We start from the raw sequence: 6000 nt of genomic DNA, 5'->3' as shown, positions 1-6000 counted from the left end.
TTTCTATGTTGTAAGGTCCCTTCCACATTTCACTTTTTGAGATCCCATCCAGCTCTTACATTCTACTTTCTTTATTCTAGGATTCTCCTCTCGCCTGATAATTGATGTTCTAAAAGCACTCTCAGTTCTAATGTCCTCAGTGTCTAATGTTCTAATGTTGTATGTTCCTCCTAGCGTTAACATTCTAGGTTCTAAGTTCTAAAATTGCTCTCAGTTCTTCCATTTTATGGGACTATGTACTAAGAACCCTTCCAGAAATGGCATTCTACATTCTATGTTCTAAGTGGCTTTCCAAGCTCTGAGATTCCTAGCTTTATAATTCTACACTTCATCCACTGATCACATATCTATTCCCAAGTAAGTATGAAACCCCTCACCAGATATACCTCCCTGGAAAGTGCTTTCTTGCCTATCTGGAGTAGAGAGAGGACAAAAGAGTTTAAGGCTGGGTAGGGAGGAATTAGGCTAGGTCACTCCCTCTCAGCCCTGGGCCAGATGGGAGGAGAATGTGACTAGATTTCTGGGAAGCTGTGACTCCCAGAATTAAGTGCTTAACATCAGGCAGGTGGTTTCTTGAAGTTCTTCAGGAAGTGCCCAAGTGAGTCATTCCCTGTCGGGCTGTTTCTGGAGAATCAGTGGGAGTAGAAATAGAGGCCAAAGATGGAATCAGGGAGGCAGAACCCAGCCCCATTCAATCATCCCTTTAGCACGGCTGGAACAACCAGCAGCCTCACAATGTTAAGAGAATCCTGCATTGAAAAGTAGTGTGGGGATTGGGAAAGGAATAGAGGGCTGGTTTTGGAATCGCATTTCCATCATCTGCAAAATAGAGACAATTATATCATCTCTCAGGGTTGTTAATGAAGAAAGAACAGCATTAACCTGAAAGTTAGAGATATTTAATTTATTAATCCTTTACTCATTTCTTTGTTCATTAACTCATTCAGAAAAAACCTTGAATCTGGAATCAACAAAATATATTCATGGGCACTGACCCTTGCAAAACCTTCTGTTCCAACTTTTCCCCTGCTTCCCCCTATCCCCTCCCCTAGATGACAGGTAGTCCAATACATGTACAACTCCATCCTGAACTACCCCCCATATTTGGAAGTACTCTCTGCTCTTATGGCCTCCCTCTGCTCGGCTGGTTCCTCCCAGAACCCGTTTGAAGGAGGAGGCCCAATTATTTCACTGCTGGTTACTCTCATCTCAACAGCATTTTCTCTACCATGACCCAATGACAAGCACCTTTTTTTCTCCCTCCTCTTTCCAGCCTCACTTTTCATATCCCTTTTATATGTTGTCTTAATCCATTAAAATATAAGCTCCTTGAGGACAAGGACTGGTTTTCTGCTTTTTGTTCCCAGCACTTAGCACAGCACTTGGTCCATAATAATTGCTTAATAAGTACTTGCTGACTGACTGATGCCTTTTTTTTGCCTGCCCTAGCTCAGGTCTCTTCTATCTCCTACAACTGGACTGCCTTATGATGCTTATTGGGCTGTCATACTAGGTTTGGGGTAAATATCTTGCCTCCACAATTAAGGCCATGACTTTCCTCTCCCTTTTCCTTTCAGCTATCAGATCACTAACAATTTAGGGAACTAAGATCAGGGAACTTAGAAATGATCAAGTCCAAACTTCTCATTTTATAAATGTAAAAGCTGAGGTCCAGATATGGACAATGACCTCTCCATATAGATAGAAAATGTCTCCTGATTCCAGATTCAAGGATTTTTTTCTGCAGGCCACATATTAACTTAGAAACTACATGTTTATATATTTCCTTTGTTATTAATATATCAACACACTAAAATCAGAGACTACATTTTAATCTGGTCTGGGCCACGTCTGGGCCATGTGATCCTGGGGCCATTTGTTTGGCACTTCTGGTCAATAGTATAGGAGATGAGTCAAGAACACAATCATAATTGACCTTGGCTTTAAAAGAGAGATTCCAGGAGCAGACTAGCAGAAGTCGAGATCCCAGGCATCCTAGAAGGGCTGGGACTTACTTGGAGGTGGGTCTTGAAGGATGAGTCAGGTTTGAGCAAGTAGATTTGGAGGTGGGTGGGTATAGGGGGGAGCCCAGGCAGGAAGGTGAAAACAAGAAGATAAGAGAATCCCAACACTGATGGGGTTGAGAATCTCAAAAGTGGGGGTGGGATAGAGATCAGATGGGGCTAGATCGTGGGAGACTTTGAATACCAAGAATTTATACAGGGTGTGAATGCAAGTACCTCATTCTTCAAAGTTTCCAGGGAACTATGTTCTTTGATAGGAACTGAAGAATAGTAAATATATACACAAATTCCAGATGATTGTGAAATTGTATAAATGCACTACGCACAGTCCTCACTTGGAAGCTTACAGCACATCTTCCTCATTTGAATCAACTGGGCAGGAAAGTTGTATCATGGGAGTCTTTTGTGTGCCTCTGGGTTCTTTTTCAATCACCAACTAAAAAAAAACCTTCTTTATAATCATAAAGTAAATACACTAGACCAGTATACTTATTATGTATTGGAATTATACACACATATACATATGCTATATGTATATAGACATATTACATATCGTACATATATGCATTTACTCTTTTCACAACTTTATTGCCAGTTCTCATTAACTTTTCAATTTTTTTTCTCAACTACTCTTTTTTTTGGTTTTGGTTTTTTGCTCTTTAACAAAAAGCTTTTTTAGTTGTTGCTTTTATTCTTCTAGGTATTTTATACATATATGTATAGGTATTTTTGTTGGGATTACATCCAATTTGCATTTTCTCTCAAGCTTTGCTTATATGTGTTTTAAAGTCATTGTCTTCTTTGTGTCTTGAGCTCTCCCATCACCATAATGGTTTTTATGATTAGATTCTTTTTGTTTGCTCAATCTTCTAGCATATCTCTTGATTTTTTGCTTTAGGTTAGTGTTGGTCTCTGCTCACTTCTGGACTGATTGCCTATACTGCTGCTTTCACAATTCAACCTGAGACCTACAAGTTTTCAGTGCTTCCAAAATGGTGTCATCTAAGGAAAGATCTGTTCACAGCCCTCCTGGTCTGAGTTCTGCAAGCTGCTGGCCTAGGATGTTGTCTTGTATATAATTGAGTTTCAGTTGGCTGGTGCTGGACTCACTCACTCTTAGACCACTAGGAGGTTCTATGGGTTCAGCGTGATTAAATCACTGGCTCCCCTTTACTCTGGAGCTCCTGGCCTGGATTGTTCACTACAGACTTGTGTGTTGAGCTAAAAGCTAGAACTGAATCACTGTTCTGCTCCTGGACTTAGGACCACACAGCTAAGTTTTTGGAATTTGTTTTGTGCTCCATATTTAGTTTTAGCTGCTTCTCTCATACCTGGATCTGTGACATAAAATTGGGTAATAGATGACCTAGTTGCCAGATGGCTCTCATTCTTGCCCTTAAACCTAATCCAAGGGTCTCCTGGGATATTTTTCTGCCTTTTGTCTTGATCCTCTATTTTGGTTTCCATTCTGTCCCATGGCTATAAAGCTATACTTATAACCAGTCCCCCACAGTGTCCAAAAATCTATCTGCCTAAGCTGCCCCAGTTGGAAAAATGACTATCACTTTTTTTTAACTTTCTGGTCAGAATTTAGTCTGGTATGTTTTCTAGGTTATTGTGATGGAAGTGTGTTAGAAGACCTGGGCAGAAATGCTGATTCAAATTCTTCTACCTTGATTCCACCTTCCAAGATGAATTGTTGATCGTTGGAGTCTCTAAGCAGAGGTCGAATCATTAGGGATAGGATTATATGGATTCTGAGGTCCCTTCCATACCTCTGCAATTCTGTGGGACTACAAGGAAGGAATGATATGAATAAAAGATTACAGAACAGTAGATTTAAGGATAGAAAAGATCTTAGCTCAGCTATTTTCAACTGACATATGAAACGGAGGTCAAGGGTTAAGTAACCATTCCGAGGTCACAGAGTTAAAAGCAACAGAGATGGGATTCAAATTCATGTCCTTAGATTCACAATCTAGTGCTTTTCCTCCTAAAATTCAAATGGAGTTAGGCAAGGAAAAGGTAGAATCCAAGGTTACAGACTGTACAAGCTGACAGGAAAGGAGTAATATAATATTAGTTTGAAGAGAGAGGGTGGTCCCCACTGGGAAGGACATTAGGTGCCAGAATAATAAGGAAATACTAGCCTGGCTGCTGTGCATGGGGGAACTGCCATTGGAGGTACCATTTTTACTGACCTGTTGTCCATTTAAGAGAACTCTGGTATGTGGAATGTTTTGGCCAAAAGTGGAATTGCCAACATACAGGAAAATGCTAGGAAGAGTGGGTGATACTAGAGAGGAAAAAACAGAGAATGGGGATAGGAAGAAGGAAGGAAGAACAGCAATTTCTGTGGTCTTTGGGAATCTGCCCTTTCTTTTTGCCCTCTTCCCTCCCCTTACCACTCCAGGCTAAACTTTTCGAGGTATTTTCTCATCCATTCTCTCATCATATCTTCACACAGACTTGGGAAGTAGACAGAGATTATTATCCCCATTTTACAAAAGGGGAAACAAGGTCCACAGAAGGAAAATAGCTATCAAAATTACATAAATTGGTGACAGGACCAGATTTGCCAATGAACCTAGGTTTTCTGACTTCGAGTAATGATCTCCTATTTCTAGTTGGGGGGAGGGAGTTTCATCAACCAAGGGGTGGGCATGGTTTGGTTTAGATCTTTACCATTGGCTGAATGCATAATTTGGAACAAGTCAGTGCCTTCTGTGTGCCTCAGTTCATCAATTTGTAAAATGAACCAGGGGAACTAATCTCTCTCAGTCCTGTCAAGTTATGACCCCACTATTTTATTAAAATATCACAAGATCATCAGCTTTCATTGTGATTTCCCTAGCAGAGACTAAAACAAGTATAATAATATCTGTATTTCTAGAACTATCATAAGCAAAATACTTTGTGGGCCTTTGAGAATAATGTGATTTGTTATAGCCTAGTCTCAAGTATTCCAGTAAAAAAGCAGGAGGTAGATCAGATGACTTTTCCAAGCCCCCCAAATCTGTTATCTAACTCCCAAGCCTCTATTATCACTTGATCAGATCTGTGGTTTCATCAATATGGAGATTCCCCCTTTATTGATGTAGAATGGCACCTCTTCTAAACCTTATGCCCATAGTTCCTTGAAATATTTTGAAATATTATCTAGGCTATTTTTTGTTGTTCATGGCTCTCAGGTAGCTTTGATTCCTAAATTATCCCTCCTTGATCAATTTTCTAACAAAGTTAAGAGGGCTGTTTGGGAACATTTGGTTAAGTGACTTACCCAGAATCCTCCCAGCCATTGTTGAGATAGGACTTAAAGCCAGCCCTTCTTGAAGGCTGCTTGCAACCCACCATTCCAAGACCACCCAACCCGTCACCTATCACTTGCATCGACCCTGAACTTCCCCGTCATCTCTTTGAGTTAGGGCTGAATGGTCACTTGTCTAGAACACGGCCGAGGAAACTCCTTTCAGGTCCTGGTTGTTTGAATACCCCGGAGGTCCCTTTTAGCCGTGAGAGTCTAGGATGGCAGGAGGGGCTAGAGGACAAGAGGTCCCATGTCATCCCTTGCTGCTCCACAAGCCTGCCATCTGCTTGGAGCTCTCCTCTTCCTCTTCTGGTCAGCAATGAAGGCAGCTGGGAGTGTTGGGGAAATGCTTCACTGGTCGCTGGTCCAGCTGCTGAAGGACTTTCTAACCAGTGCCCAGAAAACTTAATATAAATTCCTAACTCTACACGGTGCTGAAGTGCCACCTAGCGGCCAAATTCAATATCATATTAATACATGTATATCCAGATTAAACAGCCCATGTGGTCCCAGAATTTGGTACTGAATACTTCTGCCTGGCTGAATAGAATCTCAGATCTGAAGAGAATCTCAGAACATGGAAGGGTAAAACTCGAAGAGCTCTTAAAACAGAGTTAGTAGTAGGGAAGTTGAGAACATAGAATGACAAAGCTCATTGGAGCACAGAAT

This window comes from Sminthopsis crassicaudata, chromosome 6 (genome assembly GCF_048593235.1).
Source record: "Sminthopsis crassicaudata isolate SCR6 chromosome 6, ASM4859323v1, whole genome shotgun sequence".
Classification (NCBI taxonomy): Eukaryota; Metazoa; Chordata; class Mammalia; order Dasyuromorphia; family Dasyuridae; genus Sminthopsis; species Sminthopsis crassicaudata.
Note: the sequence above shows the minus strand (reverse complement) of the source record.